The sequence below is a fragment of the Apus apus genome, chromosome 2 (genome assembly GCF_020740795.1).
Source record: "Apus apus isolate bApuApu2 chromosome 2, bApuApu2.pri.cur, whole genome shotgun sequence".
NCBI lineage: Eukaryota > Metazoa > Chordata > Aves > Apodiformes > Apodidae > Apus > Apus apus.
Window position 1 is genome coordinate 54611687 of NC_067283.1, and position 19378 is coordinate 54631064.

Consider the following 19378-nt stretch of genomic DNA (forward strand, 5'->3'; position numbering starts at 1 on the left):
TTATATAAACAATACTAAAAGAACAGGAAACAATTAAAGCAGAAGGCAATAGTTAACTTACTATTCAGCTGGGATTGCTGCTTAGGAAGGCACTAATGCATGTTTATAATGAATACTAGAAGTAAGCACAGGCAGAAACTTGCCTAGTGTGACTAGTGTTAAATGTTTCTCTTATTAATCTTTCTTCGAGCCTGAACTTCAGTACCAGAAAGGCAAGACTATTTGGGAGGTTCCATTTTCACACTTAATTGCAGAATCAGGTACATGGAGCACTTCCAGGAGCTTTTTGGGTTTTGGTTTCTTCTGAACAGAAAGAACATCAAAAAGTAACAAAGCTCACAGCACCGGCTCTGAACTTGGGTCTCCTGACCTGCCAGCTGTGCGCTGGATTGGGAATTTCCTTCTGTTTTCTGGAAGACAGAAAAGAAGAAAGGGGAGAGAAAAATAAATTAAAACAAAACAACAAACTAGCCCAAAGTAGTATTCTTTTTCCAGTTTATCCGTATAGGATTTTGTCACTGGCCTCTGTCAGATTGGGAAAGGCTTCAGTGTATGGGAAACAGCACTAAGAGATCAGATAAAAAGGGGATGTACTAAACTAGTGGATGTAGTACGGGGTCCCCCACATGGTCAGACTCCTCCCATGGTCACAGTGTGACCTCCCTGCCCCTTTTTACAGAAACCACTCACAGAGGCAGCTGCCTCGTTCCAATCGATTGGGAAATGTTAGGCATGAGGTGTGTCTACCAAAAGGTCTGAATCACGATTGCAATGTTGAAGCCAGATGCCTCCAGCAGGGAGGCAATCTCAATCCAAACTACCCTTCCTGAAATGCCACAGCTGCTAATTTTCCCACTTGCCTTTTCACTTGCTATGGATTTCTGTTATAAAGGAATGACACAGTACCTTAATTTCTAAGGCATAAAAAAAATGCTGCAATGAGAGATTCAGATAACACTACTGAGGAGCACTGGGCATGACCTACAGAAGCCCCAGGTAGGACAGACCGCCATCACGGGTAAAAACATCTGAGTCAGTAACAGACTGGAAGCTGTGGCTTCAAAAAAGAAAAGGCAGACTTGTGACAAACAAGAGGACAATAAAGAGAAAGGGAACTTCTGGCCATGCTCCGCCCACCCATCTTTCATGTTTACTCCTTCTTGTCCTTCTGCCCTTTTGCAAACATCCAAAATTTCACTGATCATGTTATAACTACAGGTAATTTGTCAAAGATTTGTCTCCTCCCTCTTGGTATGAGCTAATTGTTCCCAGCAAGCTTTCTGGGGTGGTGACTCAGAAAGAACTGACAGATTAGATGTGGTATTTGTTTTCTTCTGCTTTTTTAAAGCATGGTAGTCTTCCCCACTCACAAGCATTGAGGATGAGGTCATCACAGGTACTGCAGCTGGGGGCACTGAGGGTGATGTTCTCAAAACCTGCAGCTTCCAGTAAAAGCCTTGTATTTTTGTGTCCTTTTTTTGGTACTGGCATTGCTAGATGTTTAGTCAGCAACACATTGTGTTAGAAGTTGCAACATTCATCTTTAAACATTAATTATCAAGGCATGATTGCTTCAAAAATCCACTGCCTGAGGCCAGGACCTAGGAAGTGGAAAATGTAATTTCAGAAAGAGATGAGAACAAATGTTGAGCCTTTTAATTGCAGGTTAGTACAAATGACTAACAGTAAAACAAAAATTATTTGGATATATTTGTTGTTCTGCATGTCCAATTCAAAACTTGGCAGTGTGTTGCCTGGAGTTTGGTGTTGGTTTTGGTGGGGTTTTTTCCCCCACTGTTCTTTTTCTAAAAGTCAGAGAAGCCAGTGAACTTTGGAGAGGTGCAGGAAGGATATTTCTAAAAATCCAGTTGCAATCACTTCCTAGACAGGAGAGAAGGGAGTAAATTATGCATGCAAAGTCAGGCAGCAGCAGTTGCTGGACAGTTACTGGGCTCATTTGGAGTTTCCTTTCAGGATGAGGGTTGCAGTGATTCTCAGCATCTGTCTCCATCTCCCTCAGTTCTACTGAAATCTACCTGTAATTACCACAGTATAACAGTGGATTGGGTCTTTTTCATCACATGTGGCAACACAAGATTACATGCTGCCATGACTCAATACTGCCATACTGGGTGTCCCAAGCTGAAGCCAGCAGAACCACTGCAATAGTGATGGCATCTTCATCTCCACCCTTCTAGCCTTGCTGCTGGGGACAGCCCTGCATGAGCACCTTTGCAGGGCACCAGAGGCACTTCTTTTTCACACAACGGTAGAAAGCTTGCTCTTCCAAGCCCCCCTGTTGTCCCTCAGTGTTGGCCATGCCTGGGAGCACACAACTGATGGGAGACGTAGCTCACAGTCTGGTGGGCCTGAAGCTGGTTTCTTGTGTGACCATAGCAGAAACCATAATGGCAGGGTCTATGATGGTTCTAAAGATGCAGTTGTGCACCCAAGACTGGAGCCTGAACAAACTCCAGATGGTGCCACTCATCTTTTCTAATGAGGACGTTCACGAGGAACCTCCAGTTCTGCTCCTGTGTGTGCTCAGAAGCACTTCTGACCTCACAGCACTGAACAGCTTGGTGCCTGCCTCCCTAGGATTGAGAAACAGCATGCCACTCCACTACCAGAAGGGCCTGATTCACTAGGTGTATCAAAAACCTGCCTAACCCATCATGTTTAATCCAGAGGAGCAATCAATGGTGGAGATTTTAGTGTTCCAGATCTTCTCCCTACATGTTTCTAACAGTTCTGTACTGAAAGCTTTCTCCCAGAGACCTGGGAGATAAGGTTCAACACATTCTGAGTAAGTTCTCTTGCTACATCAATCTGCATTCTTCTGTTAAATGGGGAACAGAAGACCTTCTTTTTCTCATGGTCATTTCCACCAGGTCTGTCCTGCACACCTTTGCCCATCGGCCAGTTTTTGCAGGATGGCTTACGACCACTCTGTTAAGTTTGCTCCCTACTGAGCTGTCTGGATGCAGCCATGCTGCAGAGTGCTTAGCTCATGTCCCCTCTCGTGAACCTGTGGCTAACAGTCACTATTGTCTGTGCACAAGCTTGGTGGGTTTTTCAGTTCAAATATGGAGAATACTAACAGGAGTATGCTGCAGGCCTGCAGAGCAGTGCTGGGTCAAAAACATTACAATGCCGGAAAAAAATGTTGTCTGCTCTAGGAAGGGGCTGGGTGAGGGCACAAATAATGCTGATGCCTAACCTGGAATAATGCTGAAACACTGCCTTTGTTAAAGGAAATACTTCTGGTGTTTTCCACTTCTGTCCTGTCTGAAGTGAGCTACACGGTTGATGACATTCCTGTTTCCCCTTGGGGATACCAACAGATTTGTTCCACAGGAGAGCTCAGACACTGACAGGCATCTGACATACTGACCACAGGTAGTGTGAATGACCAGGAAAGCCATCCCTGGAGCAAAACAGGACTGCAACAAGCTACTAGTACAGACCCAGCAGTCTTAAGCAATAGCTGTTCTACTTTGATGGGGCCCGTAAAGTTCAAGAGGTATCTCTGCTGAGCTTATGCTACTCAGGCAAAGCACTAAGCAGATCATCAAAACAAAGTAAAACAAAGTAAAACAGTGCTTTATGACAGCCCTCAGCTGGTGTCATCAAATAAGCAAGGACAACATTGATTTTGTCACTCAACAGGGTGACTGCTTCATTTGTAGGGCAAGGCCTGGAAGTGTGCAGAAGACTGGGGCTTGCATAGTCTCCCATCTTCCCCTCCTTTGCCAGAGATCCAGTGACCAGTTTCATTTCTGTTTTATCACAGGTACAGTGGGAGCCTGAAATCAGTCTCACGTGCTTTTGTCCTCTTAAATGTCACTACTGCTCTACGGAAACACAGCTGCCACTATGTTTTCCTGACTGCCTCTAAGATTATCATCAAGGACAGAAAATATTTATTAAATTTTAATTAATAAATTGAATACAGTGGGGTTAATTACAGCTATTTACGGGGAGTGTATGGGATTTGGAGGGCCTACCTTCTGGTAGTTTTGCCCAAAGTATTGCCTCTTCCTGAAAGCTCTAATTAGCTGGCTTTTTTTTTTTTTTTAATAGCCAGTCTCCAAATGACTGCTCCCATTTTGTTCCTCAGCAGCAGCTCTCTAGCACAGCTGCTACAGAAGGGAAGCAGCCTTGCAGGGAGCAGGTGATAATCTATCAGAAGTGGCGTAAACCAACAACATGCTTGTCTAGCAAGGAGACTATATAAGAAACAAAGGATGCAGGCAGAAATAAAAAGGAACAACATCTGAGGCTGCTGCAAGGTAAAAAAAAAAAATAAGCTTCTCTCCATATGCAGCCCTCTGTCCAGCTGCGTGTTCTGCTTTCCTGCATATGTATAACACCAAGAGTAATCAATAGCAGACAATCACCTGGAAAAAGAAGGCTGTTTCAGCACAAAGTCAAAATAATTTCTTTTCTACTCCTTATTTTCAACCGACACGTTTCTGCCTTAGTGATAAAACCTTTTAAAAAATGTAAATGGATTTAATTATCTGTGTTTTAAAACCAGTTACTCTTAGCTCCTCCGTATATAGCTATAAAGAACAAGGGTCCTTTCAGGACACTTATTAAACCAAAGGCACACAGTAAACAAACACACTGTGCCCAGATACCAGCAGTTTATTCCCGCCTGCTTTTCAGCTTCACGCCACTAGATGCAAATTAACAGAGCCTAAGAACCATCACAGGAGAGAGCTTTGGCAATCTGAAGGTTATTTTGGATGATGTTGAGGGGTTTTTTTTTGGGTTTGTTTGGTTTTTTTTGCAGAAGTGATCGACGCGATCGGCAGACAGCTCGCTGCTTTCCCTCACGTGTCTGATCCTGCCTGCCAGTGCTCATGCCTGACCAGCTGCCAGAGAGGGAGCAGAGGACCAGGACTGGCAGTGGCACCACAGCTGGCCTGGTGCCTGCCTTCCCCTTCCCACTGCAGCAGCTGGCTCTGCCTGGCAGGCACAGCAGCCAAAAACTGCCTCCTGCTGAGGTGAGGTGGGGTGAAGAAAAGGATTTGTTGGGTTTTTTTCTTCTTCTTTTTTTTTTTAATATATTTTTAACCAAGAGCAATAATGGTAGTAAAGGAAAATAGGGGTAGACCGGCCAACACGGATCCCTGTGGTTTCTGAGGTTGGAAAACCAGTGCCTAAATTAAGAAAGCTATCTTCCATCTCAAGAAAGGAAATGTAAAGGCCAGAATCATTCTTGCAGATAAGCGTAACTCATCTGGCTCCTCAAACGTGCTCAAAAATGTCATTAATTCCTCTTTGCAGCAGAACGGTTTCAGCTGCCCAGGGGTGTGGAGCTGAGGGATCTCCAGCACCAAGGTGTCTCTTCACTTTGGCTGAAAGCCTCAGGTTACAGTGCCAAAACCCTGCTCCAAGTCCACCTTTCACAACCACAGAGGTTCCCCCAAAACTGAGAAGATAAAGCGTTGACTCTTCGTTCGGTATTTGGAAGCGTGGCACCTGAGAAGTGCTTGCCAGAACATGCGGTAGCTCAGCTGCTCCCGCCGAGGCGCACACATCCTCTAACAAGAGCAGAAGTGCTCCCGCAGGAGCTGCTGCAGAACGTTCTTTTAAAAAGCACCCCGACCGGTGCCTTCAGGTGGACTTCTCCTCACCACAACGACAAAACTGATTTTGTAACGAGGAGGTCAGGAAGCCCCTGCTTAAAGGTTCTGCTGCGCCCGAGGCTCCGCTGCCAAGTGGAGTCCCAAGGCTGCAGTCACACCTGTGCCCGTGGGCCACCCGCGTCCCGTGGGCTCACGGGCCGGGCACCAGGCAAGGAGAGCTCAGGCTTGGGTGCGGGCTTCGAGGGCTGAGAGCCTTTAAAGTGGCTGAGACCCCGAATGAGCGAGGCTGTTCCCAGCCACCTTCTGCACACATGCGCCAGGGTTACTCTTGGGATGGAAGCAACGCGGTGGGAAGTGTCTTCATTTCACCTCCAGTCCTGCTTCCCCCCCGCCCCCCAGTTTTAATCGCTCGCCATGTAGCACATGGCGGAGGGTGGAGCAGCCGCAGCAGCAGGGCCCGAGAGGGCCACGCAGCGCATCCTGCTGTGGGTGGGAAAGCACATGCTGTGCGCTCTAAAGAATGCTCCCTGCCCTTCGGCGTTTCCTCTTCTCTGCCTCTGAGGCAAGCACCGGGAAGGCAGAGAAGAGCTGGAGAGATGGTGGCACCCGTCTGAAGAGACATCTGTGTACAGTATGCCCGGGAGGAAGCGGCACTCGGCGGCACCCTGGCTGAGGCGAGGGGCACCATCGCAGGGTCTCCGAGAGCATTCACTCAGCAAGGACCAGCCTCTGGAGAGGGGTCTGCCTGGCCCCGCCATCTGATCAGCTTCAGTGGCTCTGCGTGAATGCTGACATCTTGAAGTCTTGCCATTTCATGTCAACGGCAGTTGTGTTCACAAAGGGAATTGTGCTCTTCAACATCCAAACCACAAACTGTTGAGCGTGGTTACGCCACAGGCATTACTGAGTGCAAGGCTAAGGTTAGAGATGCCACCTCACTCTGAAAGAATCCAAAATTACATCCCCTGCCGACAGCAGCTGCAGTTCTACCTGTTTCTTACAGATGTAGAGTGGGACCCGATGACTGTTTTCCAAGCAGCAAACAGGATACATACACCCAACACAGCCTCAAAACTAGCTGCAGATTAAACTTGTGAACAATTTTTAGTGCCAGGATGTCTCCAAGGAATGGTTTAACGATCACTACAGCAGGCAGCTGAACAGAAAAAGCCGTGAGGTTGGAGAGAAATGTTTGAATTGGTAGAATATAAAGAGGAGCCATAAGGAAGAGCTACGGGGACAACGCAGAAGACAGGCAGCAAGGAAAAGTTTCAGGCTGTAGAGCTCCTCTCTGAAGACCTGTTCTTCTGCCCTAAAACTGAGATGGAGCTTAAGAAATGTGGAGTTTGAAGCTGTCAAATGCTTGCAGCAGCTGCAAATGTGCAGTGCCTAAAACAAAGAGCCTCAATTTAGTGGCAGCTTTTTTTAAGGATTATTGTCACACGGGATGGTGGCAATACAGACAGTGGGTCACATGAGATATACATGTAATGAAATGTGGTCCACAGTAAGAAATTATCTAAGTATTATACAGAAGCTGCTGCACTTCTATACTGCAAGTGGTTCTTGTTTCCATTTCAGAAACTGGGGCACAGCAGTGACACAAGGTCAGGTTGAAGGACCCGTAAGACAAACATAGCAATGGTACGGGCAATATATTTATTTCAGAAACATAAGGTACTTGGAATATTTTAAAATCACATTTATTTTAAATCTTTCAAGCCTTCCTTTAGTATGCACATAGCTTAATGATAAGTACCAACCATGTGGTCACTGAAGCCACATCGCAGCTTTGATATTGCCATGTTGTCATCATGCACCCCAGTTTCAGATGCTGCCCCATCTAGGTTGTCAGTTTTTACAGCTGGACTCTGCTTGAGTTCAGTTGCTGTGTAACTGGCCCAGATATATGTACTGCTACTTCTTGTTTGTGAAATGGCTTCACTGGATATCTTTTAATATAGATTTATTTAAAATAGCAGTAGGCTATCTTCCACAGTGGTGTAATCAGAGTAACTGATGGTAACAGCAGTTTACTCATATCATCTAATTCCTACTGCTGTTAAGTCTCAGTTCCTGTAGCTCTCCAGAATGGACACAGACAACTCCAGCCTGAAGTAATTTTCAGCAGGATCTGGAATTCTGAGCCCTGCAGAATGGGATTCATAGATGTGCTTCTCTTTAGCACTGGTACTTAATGGTGGTGTATGCTTTATAGCAAAGGGGGTCAGCGAAGTACTTTCTTTTTGGCTACTTACACTGAGGAAATAGCAAGATCTCTATTTATAAATTTTATAATTTCCGGTCTATATTGATTTTAAAAGAATCTCGGGCATGCAAGCAGCTGTTTAATGCATTTTTACCCAAAGCAGGGCATTTGCATTAGTATTCCCACTAGAATGTTTGTCCTTTCGTGTCCACGCATTAAGGCCTTGTTTAAAATCTGTCCATGTCCCTCATCTCTCTGGGGAGCTCTCCCTGAATATTCAATGCTAGTCTGCAGTCTGTAACAAAAGGGGGGGGGAACAAGAGTCAGATAACAGTGTTTATGCATAAAGTTCTACAGCTTTTTCACGTAAAAAATATACACACACACACACAAGCACCTCAAACTACAGAGCCTGGCATTTCCACAGCAAAGATCTGACAGCATGTGCAGTTTTTCAAGTTAACTAATTTACAATAAGGGCATAAGGCATCTGAGTTCCAGATGCACTCATTCAGGCAGCCAGGGCCATAAATAAATCAGAAAAGAACACTCTGGCTCTAATATGGGTTTTACAGAGATGTGTTGAAGGTCTAGCAGATGGGTTTTGCTGTCTCAGCTTTTACCTGTGTAACAAAGTAAATGCATAAAGCTGCTTACTGGCTCTTTCAATTCAAAACGTTTGCATTTGCTCGCATATGCTCCCAAGAAGATATGGCTAATTTAAACAATGAGCAAAATTCCTACCCCCCAGGGAAGCTGATGGCAAAACTCCCACTGGCTCCAGCAGGCTCTGAGTGTTGCTCAACATAAATGCAATTGGCTAAACTTGACTAACAGCATAACCAATACTGTAATAAAATTGGTATTCCTTCATCTACAAATTTGCCACCCAAACGCATTCCCTGGTGCTGCTGTCGCCCCATGGTTCTCGCGAAAGAACAAAACCAGCACCATAGCTGCTGCCACTGGAACTGGGCTTGCTACAGCTTCAGCTCATGCTGACAAGAAGCTTCCTTCCATGGAGGAGTGAGAAATCCTCTCTTGAATTCGGACAACATATCAAAACATTTTCTCATACCATTAACTTTGTTTTTCTCAATCTACGTGCTGTTCTAACACAGTACTTACAAAGTAGAAAACTAGCATCCTATACTTGAAATACAGCAGGAATTTCTGATTTTCAAAGAAGTCTGCCAAGTGTAAAATGATTTTTTTTCACCTCACGGAATCTTCTTCACCATCGCCATCCATTCCATCTTTCATAAACATGTGAGTATTCTTTCTGAAGTCAGTCTGCCGTTTGGGCAGATGGCATGGAAATTTCACAGTCCATTTCATCCCTGATGCCTACAGTTAATGCTAACTGGTAATAATGGGATACACACACAGAGATACGTACACAAACATACTGAAGAAAACATTTCTGACGTTCTGATAAGGGAATTAAATTGGTGAAGGCAGATTCCTGATCTTAACACATACTAGAAGCATATTCCCAAAACTGTGTATTTGGCTGACTTTAGAAAAAAATGTGCACTGTGAACAACTAAGCAATGCTTCCTAGTTTAGTATCTCTGGAAAATCAATTCCTCTGCATCTCTCTTAAGCCTTACCAAAATATATCTGCTCACCTGTAGTTTTAAAATGTAACCATTTGTGTGGCCATATTCAGTTTGGTTTTTGTGGATGGTCACTATTCACCGCACTTGGCCCTGATCTGCAGGTTGCCAGATATACGTGCAGTTATTTAAAGGATATGTTTGACTCATTCCATTTCATAACTAGCAAATACTTTTTTCCTCTCAAGATTCTGGATTTAAAACAGAAATTCCCACTATTTAGGACAGGGGATTACGGGATACACGGGACTCCCTAAGACCAAAGCCTGTATCAGGAAGAAGCAACAGGGGGATGGGGCTCCAGGGATGGGAAGCAGAACAGGCAGTACAGTGACCAGGCACTAAGGGAGTAGTCAAACTAATGCATGGCTTACCCATGGTTGGGTATGTCCTTCCAGAGCCTGCCTTTAGAAGCAACACTTCACTCAAGCAGCTCTTGCCACCTGGGCTCCAGTCATCCTTCTTAGTACCTTGTCTCAGTCCCTCCCCACAGTCTCTGACCCTGCCTGCTCTCAAGAGTGCCCCTATAATGCACCCCAGCTTCCAGTCAAGCACTGCTTTGTAATACTGCTTAGGGAAAGACAGAGAAGGAGGAAAAGAATAAACGTATTTGAGGACCCATGACTCACACCAACTAGACAATGCACTTAAAGCAAGTTTGTTTTGTCACTGGCAGTGCTCTGCTGTTTGCTTTACACCTTTTAGACTGGGTCATCCCAATTATTCTTCTCCATTTAATAGCAACATAACTAAGTGGTCAGGAGGAAGCTGTCTCACCTATCATAATAGCACGGTCTGCAGTAATCATAGGAGGCTACTGTTCAAGACAAAGCCGTGAACTCTACTTTTAAGAATGTGCTGGGCTGTAATTCTGAAGAACACATTTATTAGCAAACTCCTGTTTTTATAAGCCACAAATCAAGACACAGCTCCCTTCAGCACTGAACTGGCTTTATGAATCATGAGCCCTGCAGTGCACTGCCATGAGACTTTGCTTTAGAAATAAATTTGTTCAACAGCAGAACACCCCAGTTCAACTTTTCACAACTGCTGCTTAGTCTCAAACTAGAACGAAACCGCTCTGGAATTACACATGCACTTAACATGCTCTTAGTATCTACCAGGTTCAGTATAAATGCATCGTAATGAGTTTCTAAATCTCTCATCTGGTTAATTAAGCAACATTTTCAATATCTGGTTACTTTGCAAAACCAGGCAGCTAAGTGAAACGGGTCTTGTGCAGATTCAGTCATGAGATTTTATTTTCTTGCTTTTTTGGGGAGGGAGGTGCTAGAAGTTTCCCAGATATTCCTTATTTCAAAGCAGGAAAAAACAATGGCCAGCTCTGCACCAAACCACAGGTCAATAGATTTCAATGGTCCAAGGTTAAAACTGGCCTCCAGCTAGCTGCACAGACTTATCCCACAGGTATTAAACAGGAAACTTTTACAGCTTAAAAATAGTTACAGTTATGTGACTTATTCTTGTAAAAGGATTTTTATCATGTACATGAAGACTAGAAGCATTCCTCCTTTGAAATGTTTGTGTTTGACACTTCCTCTGTAGCACAGCAAGTCTGTGTTTTCCCCTCTTGCACAGGCTGAGGGCTGAGTTTTGTTTTTGCTATTTTGTCCTTTTTTCTTTCACAACTCAAGCTGTCAGCAGCATGGGAAGTAAATTTGTAACTGGGACACGTAAGAACTCTGTTCTGAGACTGCATTGCTGCTCCAATAAAGTCACCCTTGGAAACAAGAACACTTGAGAGTATTTTAGCACACAGTAAAAAGCTTTTTGCTATGGTTTATTTAGCTGAAAAGGAAAAACAGAGTTCAAGTAAAAAAACCCCAAAGAATAAAGATGCTAAAAGCATGTGGTCTCTGCTGAGCTTCCTGCTACTGCAGGCCACAACCTCTGCTAAGCACTGCGTTTGAATATCCACTTTGATGGTGACAATGCTTCTGGGCTGGGAGATGAACCTACTTTTCTTGGACTGATATGAAATCTAAACAATATGATCCTCTCCTACCACCACAATCACTCCCAGAGCTAAGGGAGTCCAGCCCAACACTGTAAAGCCATGCTGAGCACAGATGGTTGGTACATGAATTGCCTTAACTTGCTGTATTAACTTCTCCCTCTACTCCTTACTCACTGCCCTGTATCAAGGCCAGTAGCTGTACATTCCACATGTCCTGCCTCCATCCCCAGCAGATTCATCCCATCTGCCCCCAGATGCCACATCTAGCCATCACTTCCCAGGTGGCCTAGTTTACCTAACCTCGATCTCCTGCTGGGCCCTGGGAGCCTATCTCCACTGTCAGATGCACTGTGCTTAACCAGCCCAACTATGTAATTAGCAGTGCAGCTGCACAGTCACCAACCTGCTAGTATGCATGTGACAGACCACTTAGTGGCAACAATCATATATTGCATAAGAAACAGTCCCTTAACCCAGGCTAGTCTTTCCACTCCCAAACTATGTAAAGGACATAAAAGCTTTTGGCCACGCAGAAAAGTGAACAAAATGAGTGGTAATTAACTCTCATGACTACAAAGGCTAACAACTTCGGCACATGCAAAGAGGATCAGAGGGAGCTGAGCTGAGAAAGAACTGTAGCAGAACAAGTATTTGCCTAGTAGCAAACACTGCCAGAGTGCTTATTTTAGAATGAATAGTCATGTTAGTTAACTAGAGCTAACTACTGAACAAATAGCCCACAACAGCATACCGAGGTACACCAGATACCTTTGATCTACTGACTGACAGATGTACTGCAGTGCTCTTTTTTTTTTCAGAAATGGAAAAAAAAATAAATTTATCCTTTATAGTTGGTTCTGGGTTTTGGTACAGAGTCTTTTCACAAATTAATGGGAACAAAAATTGTATGAAAAAGGAACCTAAAATGGACTTACCCATTGCAGCATGAGATGCATTCAGCATGACCATGTGGTTTGCAAAGAAAAAAAGGGGAACCAAATTAAACATTTTTCTGTAAATCAACACGTGTGACTGTTAACCCCTTATTCGTATCTCTGTCAGGATAGGCAAGCTTTTGTGCTTTACATGCCCTTGTCATTTCTGACCTTTTAGCACAACTGCAGTTTCTTGGCATCAGGATTTGTCCTGCTGTTTAGTGGCATACTGTGTAGCCTGCCACACCCTACGTGCCACTTACTTAAAATACCAGTGTGGACACTGAATATAACTCCCAAGAAGGGAGAAGAGAGCTGGTTTTTGGGAGCATTTTTTAAGGCAGCCAGAATTAATCCTGAAAATGACAAGTAAAATGTGCTCTGATTATCACCATGCAAGTAAACACAGCCTATCTAGAAACAGATAGGAATTGATGAGTAGAAGTTTCTTTTTTACATGTACTGCTTTACACTGATCTTAAATTTAAGGGATTTGACAGGGATTATAGATTCACTTGTCAGCTGCTATGTCCTTTAATAAGCTTCTTAACAACTATACTGACAGAAGCAGCGTGTCCCCAATTTAGCAAACCAGGCTATCTCTGTCCAGGTTTCACTGCAGCTCTGGAGGTCTGGATAAAGAATTAAATGCAGTGTCTTCTGCCCCCTTCAGGGAAATAATCTACTAAAATATTTTCTTCAGGCCCAGCTTTTGTGGAATAGACAATAGAAGTAGTGACTTGATTTCCGGGAGCCACACAAAGTGTGTGTGTGGCTCTGCATGCTCTCTTGAGGAGAATTTCACATACCAAAACCCCGTGTTGTGCTCTGCTATGTGCTGTTCTTGTACCTGCTGCCTTAGTTCAGGTCCTCAGCAGCCCCCATCCTCAAGGCTTATTCAACTCAGTACGGATGGCTTGCTTGTAAAGCACTTGACATCAGCTAGACATTCTCTGCCACAGGCAACGCAGCTGCTGTCCCTCTAACCCAGCCAAGCTGTCTTAATCCCTTCCTTGCTCTCTCACCTGTAACACGGAGATTTAAAAAATCTTTCACCTTCCCAGCTAATTATGCTTCTGCTTTTTAAATTATATGCTCTTTGGAACATAGGGTTGACCACATACTTACACAGAACCAAATCATCCTTTGCTTTAATTATTTGAGATCTCTGGATAAGAACCAACCCCTAAAATGTAAAACAACTTTTGTTTAACAGCATTTATACAATTCAAACCAACTGCAAAGCAGACCAGGCAGATTCTCACTTTAGATCCCTAGATTTATCTGGTTTCCATCTTCCTGTCATTTTGTGGTCTAGGTGATTCCAGGCAAGTTTCTTGCTGGTTTCCTACACTTGTTTTGTGCCATCTTACACTGCTGGAACTATGCAAGTAAGGAATTGTACTAACAATACTAACTTCTCAGCTTTGACAGGGTATAGCTATTTTTACTGGATTACTTTTCTGGCACAGCACTTAAAGCACCAAATGATTTGACACCTGTAATTTTATACTTGGAATAACACAAGGAATTCATACTTCTTTTGTAATGTAAGATAAAAGCAAACACTACATATGTTCTCACTCCAGTGTTGCTGTCTGGCAGCTATTTGCCGAAGGTAAAAAAAAATACTGTTACATTACAGAATATGTGGAAAAGTAAAAGCTATGGAAAAGAACTCATTAAACAGCTAACTTATTCCCTTGCTAGCACTAGACTGCTCCCTGCAGCATGTTTCAGTGTGTTTTGTCCAGTCTGGTTTTACAAGTTTCACATTACTTTCATTTATATCTTTAACACAGCGCTGAGTCCAGTGTGGTTTGGTGCTGCTTATTTTCCTCATCTTTCAGCTAGAAGACTCAGTGCTCAACCAGCCGTTCACATAGAGTTGGCTCCAAAACTACTGAAAAAAATTTGGGACTCTTTCCACTGGTTTCAATAGACTCTGGATCAGACTCATAAAAAGATGGCGAATACATTTCATGTAAGGCTAAGCAGGTTACAGTCAGTAAATAGAGGATTAGCTGTGTACAGTCCAAAGGCATATATTACTCTGTGTGCTTCTGAAACAACTGGCTAACACACTTTCACTTTCAGAGAGAGAAAGGGCCAGATTAGTTTCTGGTGCACTGCCACGAAGTCAGTGCCACCATGCCAAGAATGAATTTGATCTGGAATCTGCCCAGTTAACCACATTACAACTGGGATTTTCCTAAACTGGAAGTAAGGAAATTTATTTTCTGAAAATGCAAAAGCAATAAGCAAATGCCTTCTGCTTTCCAGTTGAAATTTAGGTCTTTAGAGAGACCCGTATAGAATGAGTATAAGAATAAACGCAAGGTCAGTTCCCTCGGTCAGGAAAGGATGGACCCTCTTTCTTCTTCAGAACCTGAAATGGGTCATGTTTGGTTTAAAACACATATACTTAGATCTTCACTTTCTGTGACTAAAACAGATTGGCAGTCCCAAACTGCTACTGTGCGCATATTTTACCGAGCACTGATACTTCAACACACACCCACTGCGTACGCTTTGAGTGCACAACTTCTGAATGCTAGAATGCCCTTTATCAGGACTTATTTTACCAGTGGGGGGGGATTCATTCTAAACAATACAACCAAATGAAGACGGTGCTGTGCGGTTATTCTTCCCACCCTTTCAAAGTTCACAGCAAACCATGTCAGAGTTAGTGATGTTCTGAGCCACTGAGAATGCTTTAACCAACCAGATTTTTTTCCCCTACCCCCTCTGTTCCCTACGGACAGGGGACTTCATGGCTCTGCTTTGTTGTACAATGTGTACAGTTATAACCTACACTAAATGTATGCCATTAATGAACAAACACTGGGTGTGTGTGTCAAGCAGATGAGAATGTTCTTTTGATCTTCTGTGCTCCACCACTGTGGCAGATGGATGCCTAAATTGCTTTATTAATGCGCTAACGTCTTCCATCATTTCTCAAACAATACCGAGGGAATAATCAGAATTTCATCAGGTTTTGATTTTCTGCTCTTCCAGCTCAAATCTAGCTGAATGTTATGCAGTAGGGAAAAAAAGGATGACTTTTAAAATTTATTAATTTTCTAGGGGGCTGGGTGGAAAATATCATGTGCTTGACACTCTCAGGCAGCCAAAAGAAGCTTCTCAGATTTCTGTTCAATTTCAAAGCAGTTTCCACACAATATGGGAGATGTATTTACCTTTTGGTACAATTTTGAAACTAGTTCAAGGGAGCAAGATAAGGGATTAAAAGTGTTTCTTGGGTTTTTTTTAAGAACAACTTAGAATCAGAACAAGCATGTTTTAAAAGCAACAAGTTTTCTGAACATAGTAATGCTCTTAGCCTCCAACATATGAACAGCTGGGGAAAAACAAATAACCCAACTGGTTTGAGGACACAGAAGCATATTAAACAACTTCTATATGCAACTGCCTGAAAGACCATGACATAGAAAATCCTTGATAAATAACCCTTCCAAAATGATGATTCTTACATGACAGTGTGACAAAACATGTGAAGCTGCCCAAATTTCCCCAGATGACACAGCTACAAATGACAAGGGGGAGAGAAAAAGAGGCAAAATAGGGCCTCTATTCTGCACAAGAAGTAAATAAAACTATGGCTTCACAGGCAGCTAAACTGATGAAACAAGTCACTGTTCCAGAAACGTGAGGTCAAGCCTCTCAGTCTTTTTCCCAGCCTCCCAGCTCCTCTTGCAGCAGCTTGGGTACTCCTCTGAGCCCCTGCCTTATATCTGTCATTTAGTCAGCTGATGTACCTCTTTAGCCAGAGAAAACTATCCACATTTCTGCTGTTTTTCTTCCAAGCTAATAGGTCAAAGCGGCTAATACAGCCAGTGATCCAACACATGCCAGAACCAGTGCAAGGTAAGCAGCAGGATGACCAAGAGCAAGGACTGCTGGGAGGGGAAAGGACTGGGGCTGCCACCTCTCCCTCCTGGCAGTAGCGAACTGTTATATTGTTTCAGGGTGTCTTCAAGGAAGCACTTAGTGCAAGGACTTACCATTAGAAGGGAAGGCGAAATTAAAGCAAGAACTGGAATTGGAATGTGTATGGATTCTGATCATTGTGCAGGAGGAGTGTGGATATAAGGACACATATTAGAAGGGCAGGAATCCCGTATGTCTGCAGAAGATTTTACGGGTAGAAAAAAGAATGTGCATATGCAGCAGCTGCAGCACACTGCACTTGCAGCAGCCAGGGGGATCTATAATCTATATGCAAATAACTGCGTAGCTCTCCCATGAAAGCACGGGGCTGCCTGCAGAGAGTCCTTGTGTGTCTACGTCAAGGCCGCTGTTTCTGAAGAGTTCTGCACTTACTGTGCATGGACGGACACCACAGCACAGACACACAGCTGCTCCTGTCAGGCTGCTTCATGTTCTGTAACTGCAGTGCATGCTCACTGAGCTAATAATGTCCACATATTCTAAGCATGCAGCAACTAGTTCAGAAGTGTCTGCTCCCTACAGCTACCAGACATCAGGAAAGCCCAGACAAATTTACGAAGTCCTCAAAATCTGCCTAAATCTTATTTCCAGGCGAAAAGAGAAAATGTGTCTGGGAAAAGGTTGCCTGCAACATCCAGAAAATTCTCTGCTACCTGTAGGAAAGCAAATGCAGGACAACAGTTTAGGAATGGCTTTTCTGATGAACTGAAGGCACGGCTGGAGCTCAAGTCTTAACTACTTCACCTTCACCTTCTCTACTGACTTCATTTACCATAACTCCATTTTACAATGAACTTGAGAAAACATGCTTTCATATAATGAAAATATGAGAGGTGTCTTGCAGTTCAGCTTCACAAACGTTCCTGTTACTGTGTCCATTTCAAAAGCTGCATAAGGAACTCACTTCAGGTCTAGACACCCATAAAGAAAATAACTGTAAACGAGTAAGAGGCTATTCATTAATGTGAGAATGCACCCTTCTCTCTTCTTTATATGGTGTTGGCTTATAAAATTAATTACTTACATACCTCACAGAGACGCAATACTTAATTAATATTTGTTAAGTGCTTTGAAATTCTGAAGGAAGTCATCATACCAGTGTGCATTATGACTAATACAGTGTAAAAGTGATGTCAATGGTGTTGCTCAGGCAGAGTGCTAGAAGGATACCTATTCAGTTTTACATTTAAAAAGGGGAATGGAGACGTAGAACGTTAAGGAAAGAGTTTTAAAACTCAGTTATCCTTAAGGAAAAGGGAGAACCAGGGACGAGGGGAGCTAAAACAGTTTTCAGAGGAATATGCTATACAGAGTACATTACCTCCTGCATTAACTTGTGCCTACAGCAAAATCCTGGCTCCAGTCAAATACACGTAAAATGTTTCACCAACTTCAGTGAGGTGAAGATTGTTAGGTTTTGTCATAATTTCCAAGAGATGAATCCAGCATCCTGTATGCAGGTTTGAGACTTTGCACGGTTGCTTGTTTACAGTTTAGATTCAGGAAATAAACTCATCAAGCTAGGGCATGCTCACCATGTAAAAGCAACTGCTCAGCTTCTAATCATCTTTCTACTACATCCCACATTCAGAGTAAATATTTCCATTCTCTTAATGAATTTGGACCTGAGCTACCTATTTAAGTTGGTGGCAAAACTCCAATGAAATGGAAGTAATGTGGAGATCACTGTAGATTTTGTGATGAAGAAAGGAGGAAAACACCCTGTGTTTAACAGTGGTTGCAATCCATACACACCCCTGGAGTTTAATTCATTTACTCGAAGCCTATGGATTTTGTAATTAATTCCTGACTGGCAAAAAAAAGGAACTAACATAAATTCAGGAAACTTATTTTTTCAGAATTAGTCCTCCATACCTAGCAGGATAAAGACTGGGAGAAACATGATTCTTACTCCTTCTGGGTAAGGCAGTGATAAACAGGACATTTTTCAGCTGGAAGCTTTGCACCTGGGAGACTGGAAGGAGAAAGGCTATAAAGAGTAGCAGGTGATAGACATCAAACATTGAGATAAGGTATCTGGGAGCTTCAGGTATTAAGGAGTCAGTTTCCAGCAGGAGTCTACAGCTACTTTAGGTAGGAGACTAAGTTAAAATGTGCTAGGATATGAATTTTGATTTAATTTTTTTTAAGGCTTGAAAACTGTTTTTTGGTGTATATGGGGCTCTTGGTAAGCCATTGCTAGTTTTTTCTAAGTGGTGTACAATGGCTTCCACTGAGTAGCTCTTAACATACTTCTGTGTGTCACAGGGAATCTTAAAGGTACTATGTATTGTAAACCGTATCTTAAGGTAGGTTTTCTAAGTATGGTACATGTAGAAGTGCTGTACTACAGCAAACCAGCACTTCTAAAGCAGCTTTGCCTAAACTGAATGTGATGATAAAGTTACACATAGCAACTTTTCCTCTTCACTTGTGTTATTTTTTGCTGTATCTTCCTAATTATACTGCAGGCTCTGAAGTATGTATGCTTCTAGTTTTCATCTCTTAGTGCTTGTATGCCTGTGTCCACAAATGCACATATCCAGTAAAGCCCAAGGAAACGTTCCTGGATGCCAGAAATAAGCTTTGATAGCCAAAGCTCTAATAATTCAAGTGCAGCTCTCTGCTTTCTTTTTAATAGAGAACTTCTGTAAACTTCTCACAGCAGCTTGTGCTGTAGCTTTAAGTGCTGACACTTGCTTTCCAGTCCTAGTGGCATAAGCACATTATTTTTCCATCTGAACTCAGTAGTCAAAATGAGTTAGTGTATGACCTACATCATGTTGCAGCTCTCAGGATCCCAAGTAGAAATTATGGTAAGGGACCAAGGCAAAAAACACAGGCCTAAAGCTTTTATTGACTATGAATTAAAAGGCCTGATATTTGAATTAAAAACAGTGCTGTGTCACTTGTTTAGACATATAGGCTGTCTCTCCTTCCTCTGTATATTCATTAATAGTATACTTACTGGACAACCAGTCTCATCAAATACAGCGAATGTCTCTTTAGAGTCTGTCTTTTATTATAGCTGGATACAATGTAAGCAGGCAGCGTAGAGGAAAAATTAC

General features: G+C 43.0%; 1 protein-coding gene across 6 annotated transcripts in view; it reads right to left on the reverse strand.

Annotated features, from left to right (window-relative positions):
* Positions 1 to 19378, reverse strand: part of LOC127381854 (cytochrome c oxidase assembly factor 1 homolog) — a 50943-nt gene that overhangs the window by 26802 nt on the left and 4763 nt on the right. Inside the window, exons 1-2 of one of the 6 annotated variants that reach the window (XM_051612732.1) lie at positions 12339 to 12355; positions 62 to 410 (exon numbers count right to left, since the gene is read on the reverse strand). The exons of 2 other annotated variants lie outside the window; for them this stretch is intronic. The gene's annotated coding sequence lies outside the window, so the exon portion shown is untranslated. Of the gene's footprint in view, positions 1 to 61; positions 411 to 12338; positions 12356 to 19378 lie in introns of those variants that run through there. 3 more of the 6 variants (XM_051612734.1, XM_051612733.1, XM_051612731.1) reach the window with 3 other exon arrangements.